This window comes from Triticum urartu, chromosome 2 (genome assembly GCF_003073215.2).
Source record: "Triticum urartu cultivar G1812 chromosome 2, Tu2.1, whole genome shotgun sequence".
Lineage (NCBI taxonomy): Eukaryota > Viridiplantae > Streptophyta > Magnoliopsida > Poales > Poaceae > Triticum > Triticum urartu.
In genome coordinates this window covers 161,088,681-161,098,292 of record NC_053023.1, presented here as the reverse complement: position 1 = coordinate 161,098,292, position 9,612 = coordinate 161,088,681, and the positions used below count along the sequence as shown (strand labels likewise).

Genomic DNA, 9,612 nt, shown 5'->3' with positions numbered 1-9,612 from the left:
TTAGCATAATTATACACTATAAAATTATTGTATGCTTACCTTTTCTGGAATTTCAGAGTTGAAAGGACATGAAGTTCCGATGCGAGGGGAGTTAATTTTTGTTGTCCTTTGTTTCATAAAAAATGTTGGTAGCATTTAGAACTATGTTTAGTTGGTGTAACAAGAAGTAATCACTGGTTAAAATATACGAAGAGTCTCTCTATTGGAAGGGAAAAAAATGTTACACACCATTTATTTTTCTGCTCGCTTATGCATGAAATGTATCATTTGGCCTTGATTTAATGTACTGCACTTTTCTTCGTTGCTCTATGTTCTTCAGTAAGTTAGAATCATATAGAACCTGATATTTCTTGGTGATGTCTTCAGAACCCATGAATGTCATTTTGCACTGAAGGCTTGTAACCACTGGGAACTATTTGCCCTGATGTATCAAGTTGCCATGGGGGTGAGGAGGTGAAAGCTAGCAAGCCATCTCCTGATATTTGTCATTTTGCACTGAAGGCTTGTAACCACTGGGAAGTGTTTGCCCTGATGTATCAAGTTGCCATGGGGGTGAGGAGGTGAAATCTAGCAAGCCATCTCCTGATATTTTTCTTACTGCTATAAGGAGGTTTGAGGTATTAGAATTATTGTTTTAGAGGTCCTTTTCTTACTAGCAAGCTTAAAGCGGAACACTTATATTTCAGTACTTGTTTTTTTAACCATGTTATTTATCTGCGGGTCTCTTCTTTGTCCAAAGTATGTGGTACTTATATTTCATTAATTGATACACCATTTGATACATCTGTTTACAAAAATAAATATGAACATCTTTGTAGTAGTTACATTAAATAGCTACCTACTTACCTTTAATTTCTTTGTGAATTACTGTAATTTTATTCCAACAAAGTTTGAGAAAAAATATAGTAGCAGTAAGTACATCTTGATCATTGCTGATAATGAATACTCCCTCTGTCCCAAAATAAATGTCTCAATTTTATACTAGCTTTAGTACAAAGTTGTACTAAGGTTGAGACACTTATTTTGGGACGGAGTGAGTATGTATGACCATGTTTTAAAGAATCTCTACTATATTCAAACGTGCCAAGTTATTTCTGGGTTATATTGAAGCTTACCTATTCTCCAATTGATATAGACATCAAATATTCTAAGCTTTCCTTTTGTTAGCAAACAACTTCTCAAACAAGTCAGCATTATCATTCACTCAGTAGGTTATTGCAAATGGAGCTGGGAGGAACCTCCTCCTACCGCTCAGAAAAACTCACCTCTCTACGACCCAAAATGGTGACAGATTCTCTATACTAAATTATTTCTTGCGAAGAACAAGTGAATACAGCGGTCAAGGCCTTTTCTAGGTTGTTAAAGATTCTCTTCATAGTTTTTTTACAATTGGTCAAGGGGTAGTTTTCTTTTCTTTGTTACCACAACAAAAAATTCGGTTATATGTAGCTTCAATGTAAATTATAACAAGATGTACCTTTCCATTAGCTTTATTTATTGAGAACTATGTATATTTCATATTCATCTCAATATAGTTCTATGAATCTACTAAAATATATTGAAATTTGATTGTTAGCTGGATGTGCCATTGAGTATGGTTGCAAGAATGTATTAGATAGGCGGAGATGGTGGGTAGAGGAAGAAGAAAAAGGGTGATGAGTTGGTAAATAAGTTGACAATACTAAAATACATGGTTGACACAATTGTTTATGCCCTATTTGCAACACACGGGCAATGACCTATTTTATTAGAATGCCTCTCCATCTCATGTTGCATCCTGTAAAGTTTTTCTTCCTATTTCTTTGTCCATATTGCGATTATGGCCAATTGGTTCTCCCTTCTTTTACTATGGGGAAAAAGTTGACACTTTAATCCCATATGCTCGAACAATTTTCATACTGTGATGATTTTAGATGAACAACAATTGTACTATACTCGGCATTTTTTTGCCATTTACTCTAACTGAGTTCAGTCCATTTATGCTTGTTATTGCAGAGAACTGTACTTGACCATGAATAGAAAATGCACGTTAGGATGAAAATCCACCTTCAATCTATAAAATTTTATTCTTACACATACTCTAGGAAAAAAACTGGAAAGAAAATGTCTCAGTAAATGTATGCGCATTACAAAGGTTAAACTATTTACTCACTCCCTTGGAGGTTATATTCCTTGTAGTTTACACAGCCGGTCCCTTTTATTAAGTTGTTGGTATTCTTATCACAGTGCCTCGCTCCACTTGAAAAGCTCACACCTCCATGCTCGAAGAACAAAAATGCTGGTACATTGTTTGATTTTTTTTTTGTGTTCCACTGTTGTGTTAGAGCCCGGGATGAATGGTGGGTCCAATTTAGAACTAGGAGGTACTAGAACTAAGATAGAAAGGTGGTTGTTGTCCTTGTCCCTTGTTGTCCTACTGCGGCGTCATCGATCACTGGCTCACTAAGAACATGAGTTAGTGGATTTTTTTATAAGAGTGAGGGTTTAGAGTGAGCGGGGCGGGGGTTGGGATTGGTCTATTCAGTTATGAGCGGAATAATTTCCCTACTTTAAAAAATATGGCAAATTGCATTTCATTAGAGATGGCTTTGAAGCAAATTGCATGAGCAAGCAATTCATATATTGTTTTTGATCAAGTCATACAATTTTCTGGTTAGGATCGAAAGGTAAATGCATTGGTTTATTACTTCAAGAGTTAATAATGGACATGGTAGCATATCAGTTGCAAGCCCAATAATGGACATCATATTTTGTTTCGTGATAACGCACGACATTCAACTGTATGTTACAATGCGGCAATTTCTCAGAAGACATTGGATCTGTATTCTTGGCTTGTGGGCGGGGGCGGCACACGCCTCGTCCTCCTTGATGATGGTGGCGGATCGACATGAACACGGGGGGAGGGGATCAGGGCAGAGAGCGGGGTGGTTGGTGGGGAGGGGGCTCTATGGTGTGAAGGAAAGAAGTGCCATGACGAAGGTGGCGTGGGCGTCATACGGTTTTAAAGGATAGGGCTCTAGCGGGAAATCGAGTGGGAAGGGAAGGGTTCGACAGGAAAAGGGAAAGTGCGTCGTGGGGTTGTGTTTTTGTTGTGGGGACCAGGTGTTTGAGATAACATGGTGAATTGTTCGGTTAACCAGTGTTGTGGGGACCAGGTGTTTGAGATAACATGGTGAATTGTTCGGTTAACCAGAACCCTCTATATGGGTTTGAATTGGGGGTACAGGCGGTTGGATTTTTGGGAGCCTACTGGACACTTATTTGGTGTTCGAACATGCTTGGACGTATGAGGAAAAAATGAGCTTCGACCTTAAAGATGACCTTAATCATTTGTTTATTTTATTTACATGCATTGTAGCCCGTAACAACACACCGACATTCTGCTAGTATATTTTATATCATGCTGGAACAATATTGTTTAGGTGCACGTTGATCATAATGAGGGCCGAATTTGTTTTTTTGAGCGGGTTCCCCCTGTACTTTCATTTTTTTAGGGGTCCCTGTACTTTCATGAGGCAATAGAATATTATCCATAACTAGGTCAAGCCCAACCCTGAATCTAACACTATTGTTGAGGAAATCGTTAACTGGTAACTGTTCGGTTGGCTGGCGAGTAGGAATTAATAGGCTAATCGGCAAGTTAATTGGTTATTTAATCAATTAATCGGACGATTTATCAGTTTATCGGCTACTCGGTGACCCTATGAGTAGGGATTAATCGACAAGTTAACTGGTTAATCGGATGAATTCTTGAACAGGGCCCAACACACACCCACACGGGCCAGCATAATATTATCCATAATTAGCTCAAGTCCATCTCCAAACCGAACACACACCCTAACCACCCACGGGCCGTATTGAACTCTAAATCGGTCGACTCTCCCGTAACCCAACCCCAGCCCACGCGCGAAGATCTCTCTTCGTCTTGCACGGCCTCGAAGGGAAACCTAGATCTATTTTTGCCCCTATATATGCTGGTCAGACCGAGAGCAAACCTCAAATCCCAGCCCTGAAACCCTAGCCGCAATCTGCCTCGACTTCTTTCCAACCTTCATCCATGGTACTTCCCTTTATCCATCTTCGTGTTTTCTTGGTGTATGATTGGGGATTGCTTGTGATGATTCAGGTCCGAGAGGATCTTAGCGGATTTCGGTGAGGCGGATTCGTCCGCCGTTGATCGATTCATGTTGTTACACACGCTGAAGCTTTCCCTCCAATTCGATTGCCGATCCCTTGTCTTCTCTGGTGATTTCTTTTCGTTTATCGAAGTAGGTTGGGTCGTGATGGTTCATCTCAAAATGTCGGTGTGGCGGATTCATCCGCCGCTGGTCGAATCATGCTCTTACACACGATGGAGGCCTTTTTATTCCGATGTTTCCGTTCTCACTTTCTCTTTTCTTCTTGGTTTTCCTGAGATGCGACGCGATGATGATTCATATAGGTTTTTCGGCAGTGGTGGCATATGTCGCCGTGAGCTTTCAAACCAAAAACGACTTCTCTTTCCACTGAGCATCGCCCTTTTAACATGGTTCTTGCCTCGTATGTTTTCGTTCGTTTCTTGAATTCATCTCGTCTCGGTGAAGAGCTCTCGACCATAGGAAGTGCCGTATGACACTGTAAACAGCAGCTGCTTCTCCGCCGCTGCAAGTGTCCGTCCTCTTTATCATAACCTCTGTGGTTTGGTCTGGGATGGAAATACCCATTTGCACCAGCTTGATTCAGCTGTGTGCGTGATTTTAAACGGGTCTCTGAGGGACTTATGCAGCGCCTTCTATTCTTTCTCTTAACCTAGATCGTTTTGGTGTTTTTGATTGGGCCCGATGCCACGTCTCCGGTAGCTACAGCCTTGACCGGAGATGCTACATTGTGCCGAGAGGGAGTTCTTGGACGTTTCACATTTGATAGGAACCTGTGGCTGTGAATCAGTTGGTACACAGAGCCGTTTTTTGTGATTACACATTTTGATTGCATAACCATAATATAGTACTAGTTGCTGTAGGTGATTTGAAATTTGGGTAAATCATTGGCGATGATGATAAAATTTAGGCTTGTTTCTGAAAACATTCGCAGTTGCCGTCTAAGAGCTTTCGCCCTGCCAGGCTTGAGAGCTAATGCTGCTAATTCCTTCCTTGGATGTCTGAGCCATGTTGATTTCCCCAATTTAATATTCTTTTTTGGTGTCTGCTTTATGCTTCTGTGTAGAATATACGAATAAGGTAGCTGTGCAGAGAGCAGCTGGAGATATGAATGAATGTTAGCAAAACCATGAATTTCAGCTGTACAAACTACCATTAGATGCACAATTTGCTCATTAATTTTGCAGTTTATAACCTGGTTTTAGATACAATGAACGAAATTGTTTGATTTTTGTTGAGGACGGTGAAGATTGATATTTGGTCTCGTTCGTCGTAACTGGCATTCGTTTGCCTTGCCGACCATACTGCTATATCACCACCCATATTCTGAGTCCTCCAAATAAATGTTTCACATTTTTGGGATCTTCATTTTGTCTGATGTTTGGTGGCTGTTGTCTCATTTTTTTGAGTAGTATTTTATGTTGTTTTAAAAAATTGTTCTTCATACCTATGATGAGTTGCGAACTGTATTGCCTACATTGTTTGATACTATGAGAAGCTTATGCAACTTCTGAGGATGAACCAATACAGAAGAATAAATGGATTTTAAAAATATAACATCTTTTTTGTTTTGCAAGTATTTTAATTTTGTTTTTCAGCCAGAGGAGATTCATAGTTCAGATGGTCTAACTGTGATCAGTTGAACAAATAGTCTTCTGCTGCTATCTGATGGCTATTACAACAACTACTTTTGCTCTGCTGTATGTCTAGTGCAGTTGGAACTGAATTAGAGGGTGTTTGTTTCCAGGGACTTATTGGTTTAGGGACTTAAAAAAGTCCCAAGTCCCATCTAAACCAAACAGAGGGACTTATAGGGACTTAAATTGGGCACCTGGGACTTATGAAATAAGAATCTGAGGGACTTGTAGGGACTTATAGTTGTAATATGGTTTTTTTAGTCCATCTTAAGTCTCAGGAACCAAACAGGTAGGGATTTTTTAGGGACTTAGTTGGGACTAAAAAAACCCTAGGACTTGTGAACCAAACAGGGCCTCAATTTATTCCGGAATCTGGATTCTGCCGCAGCTTCTGCTAGACCTTCATATGTTGATGAAGTTGGTGGACTGCTGCACGCCCTAAAGCTGTCTGATCTCCATGTCCTCGACCGAGCAGTGCTTGGTTACATAATTGCTGAATTGATTTTGGCTGCTGGTCGAACTTGGTCATGCATGGCATATCAAGGGAAAGAGCTGTAATTTGTTTGTAAGTTGTGACTTTTTGGGTTTGTTATTCAGAGGTCTGTACTCATGAGAGCTTGTGACATATCAATGCACCGAAGGAGCTTCAATACAGCGCTGATTCATCCCAGCGAAGCTCTATTGCAATGCAGCACGGGCAGTGCAACCAGCAGCTTAGGCAACATCGTTTGAGTTGCAGCACCGCCCGGAGGCTGTGAGGGCCTCCAGCGATGCTCCATTGCAACCGGCAGAGCCCCCCTGGTTAGCATGTGCTGTTTGCCAGAGGCAAACACACCCCTTGCCGTTCGACTCCAGAACCGGCTCCTCTACCGTGCCTCTGGGCACGGCAGAGTGCCGTGCTTATTACGCACCACCAGCGTGCACATTGATATGGGCCAGAAAGAGAAGTGCAGCGCTGCACGCAGCGCATCCACCGCTGGTACTGCGTCGCGATTTGGACCAGCTGTGAGTGCTACTTGGCGTATAAGAGCGGCGAAAGCGAGCGCTGTGCTGCGTATTTGCTGTATTCGGTGTACCGTGCACTGACAGGGCGACTGACGCACACCTGCAGAGCACTGTGCGGGCGCAGGATGAAGGACGCAATATTACCGTTGTGATGAACACTGTAACGGAAAAACTTTACCAGCTGCATGTATGTAAGGCCCATGCACCAGCTGTGGACAGTACCAATCGTTTTGCCCGTTCTCCTTCTAACACGCACACAAGCACCTCGAGTTGCCGCGTTCCGTCGACGCCGCCGTGCCGCGATGTCCTAGAGCTCATCTTCCGCTCGTCGTCTTCGGACACCCCCGTCCCTGCTGCCATTGATCCTGTGCCCGAGGTGTGCCGGGACAAGGACTAGATGGTTTGTCTCCGGGACAGACCGGAACCCTGGCGTCCGTTTTTACAAGTGCCTGAACCAGGGAGTAAGTCTGTTTTTTGAACACCCATCCATCAGATGTTGCCGTTTTCTGCTGTTGCGTTGTGTTTTCTTGTTCATCATTCAGTTTTGGAACTGACGCAGGACGGAGGCCCGTGCGACTTTTGGTTGTGGGATGCATAATGCCGGGGCACGCGTGCTTCTGCAACCAAACACGGGTTCATAATTACAAAAACGATTTCTAGGACCTTTTTCCGCCAGGATTGATTCAGACTATATTCTCCCCCATATCACACATTCAGACTGATGCAAAAAAAGTGACCAAACTTCTACAAACGGATGTTCAGCGGCGAGAATGAAAATTTTGGACAAAGTAACTTAACCATACAAGTCAACTGGTTCCCAGTACTAGCAGTTTAATCCTTCTCTGTCAACGGAACTTAAACCATTATTTTTACTGCAGTGGCAATGATAATTTTCAGCAAACGAACGACCGGGTATGGCTTAAGGAAAACTAAGAACTTTTCAGCTAGTGATGTTTGAGCGCCAGTCTTTATCCCCAATTTGACCAAACTAATGAAACTTCTCTCATCAGCTCGTATGAATGCGATCAAGAAAATACACATTTGCCCCAGGCGACAGAAAAATTAGTATGTACCTGCGCTTCCAGCCAACGCGGATGGTGGTGTTAGCCGAAGCCGGGCCGCTGTGACGTAGGGACTGCACGGCGCAGCTCGAGACGGCGGCCGGCGTCTCGTCGCCGACTCGTGCCGACGGCAGGACCACGACCCCAGAACTGAATGTCGTGCACGAATCCGCCGCGCCACTGCGGCCGCTGGACTGGACGGAGTTGTGCGAGATGACGGCAGGGGTCGCGCACCCGGACGCCACATCTCCGCCTCCAGAGCTGAAGGTCTTGCAGGACGCCTCGGAAAACTCGCCATCGGCCAAGCCACGCCTTGATCCAACTGACCCACGCCCGGCGAGACCGGTCAGACGGCCGAATCCGACGAGCCTGCGGCCGAATCGGGCGCAGCGTCGCCGCCCCCGCCCAAAACGCACGGCGCCTCGTGCACCACTGGATCCCTAGCAGCCAAGATTGATCTGCAGCACCGGCGACCGGGGCGAGCTCGTTAGATCTAGATTTTGACCAAGAGGAAGGGATTCACTAACCCAGAGTCCAACGCCTCCGGCGTAGTCGCTCCAGGGATCGGCATGAGCAGATCCAGGCGGAACAGGAAGCAACCCGGCTGCTATTGTGGCTCAGCTTGTTCTTCGCCCAGCAAGAACGGGAAAGGGGCTCGTGCGAGACGAAGCACATGCGCTCAATCTGTGTCGCCACCAGTCCAGTCCGTACATAGCTTTAGGCCAAATCGCCGGCCCCGCGGAACAGTAAACCAATGCCCCCACATTGTACGTCTTGCACAGCACACCCACTTTTTGTGTCGGATAAGTACCACGGCCGGACCCCACGAGGTCGACGTGCTGCAGGGTATTTGCATGTATCACGCGTTGTATCTCTATTTTACTCCTTTTGCTAATCAAACTGCACGCATCACCACACCGCGCGCGACCGGCCGGATAACTGCGTGCAGCTCTTTTTTTTTTGAGACAAACTGTGTGCAGCTGCCGCTGCGTGCAGTTCGTCCACTCTCGGGCCAGAAAGGCTTACCTCCTGACCGAAAGTCTATCTTAACTAGCCCAGACGTTCAGCTGCATCACGCTTTCCTTTAAAAAAAAACTAATGCATCAAGCGGCTGGACAGGTAAAAAGAAAAATTAACTATTTTCCTAACTATTTCCCAACCCCTCAATAAACTATTGCCCCTATAAAATACTAATTTATTATTATTGTCTCAAAAGACTAATTACCTATTAATTATTTTTTGGCAGGACCTATTAATTAATTAATATACACGAGCAACATTTAAAAATGAAAAAGAACTCATATTGGCTAACATGTTTCCCCATACATGTATTAATTTGTACAACTATTTTTTCATAAAAAATGGTTTCTTAATTTATTTTAATTTTATCAGTTTTATTGGTATATTTTTATTTTGGTGGATTTGTTTTTTTTTCACGCTACTTGTGTAACTACAGCATGTCCCGCTATCGCACGCTCACAATCACAAGGTCGTCGGTCGTGCACAACTATATGTTCACCTATCTTTCATCTTTCATAGATGCCAATAAGAGCAGTGGAATTATTTTACCCGTGGGTTGAGTGCTGCTAAAACATGTTAGGGAGGGTCAGAAGATTATTTTAAAACATGTCCAACAAACATGACTGCCGCTGAGGGTCTCTCCTTGCTCCTCCCTCGCCGTCGCCAGGGGGTGCGGCCAGGCGAAGCCTGGTTGTCGCCTGCTGCTATGAGCCCTTTGTTGCTTCCTCGCGTGGGCGCTGTGGCGCGGGACGG

The 9,612-nt window shown here is 44.0% G+C and overlaps 1 long non-coding RNA gene and 7 other non-coding genes across 8 annotated transcripts; 7 read left to right on the top strand and 1 right to left on the bottom strand.

Annotated features, from left to right (window-relative positions):
* The first annotated feature begins 4,108 nt into the window (after window positions 1-4,108).
* LOC125541946 lies at window positions 4,109-4,208 on the top strand. The gene has a single exon (XR_007297738.1). It is a non-coding gene; the product is annotated as a small nucleolar RNA R11/Z151 (small nucleolar RNA).
* Window positions 4,209-4,419: 211 nt separating this feature from the next.
* Window positions 4,420-4,514, top strand: LOC125541947. The gene has a single exon (XR_007297739.1). It is a non-coding gene; the product is annotated as a small nucleolar RNA Z152/R70/R12 (small nucleolar RNA).
* A 57-nt stretch (window positions 4,515-4,571) lies between these two features.
* LOC125541944 lies at window positions 4,572-4,757 on the top strand. The gene has a single exon (XR_007297737.1). It is a non-coding gene; the product is annotated as a small nucleolar RNA Z112 (small nucleolar RNA).
* Window positions 4,758-4,814: 57 nt separating this feature from the next.
* Window positions 4,815-4,960, top strand: LOC125541977. Its single transcript, XR_007297766.1, has one exon. It is a non-coding gene; the product is annotated as a small nucleolar RNA snoR2/U65 (small nucleolar RNA).
* Window positions 4,961-5,024: 64 nt separating this feature from the next.
* LOC125541992 lies at window positions 5,025-5,145 on the top strand. Its single transcript, XR_007297778.1, has one exon. It is a non-coding gene; the product is annotated as a small nucleolar RNA SNORD14 (small nucleolar RNA).
* A 229-nt stretch (window positions 5,146-5,374) lies between these two features.
* On the top strand, window positions 5,375-5,470 carry LOC125541942. The gene has a single exon (XR_007297736.1). It is a non-coding gene; the product is annotated as a small nucleolar RNA Z43 (small nucleolar RNA).
* A 107-nt stretch (window positions 5,471-5,577) lies between these two features.
* LOC125541854 lies at window positions 5,578-5,656 on the top strand. Its single transcript, XR_007297697.1, has one exon. It is a non-coding gene; the product is annotated as a small nucleolar RNA SNORD34 (small nucleolar RNA).
* A 1,271-nt stretch (window positions 5,657-6,927) lies between these two features.
* LOC125536535 lies at window positions 6,928-8,630 on the bottom strand. The gene is made up of 2 exons (XR_007295074.1): window positions 7,852-8,630; window positions 6,928-7,395 (listed from the first exon to the last, which is right to left on the bottom strand). It is a non-coding gene; the product is annotated as an uncharacterized LOC125536535 (long non-coding RNA).
* Window positions 8,631-9,612: the final 982 nt, after the last annotated feature.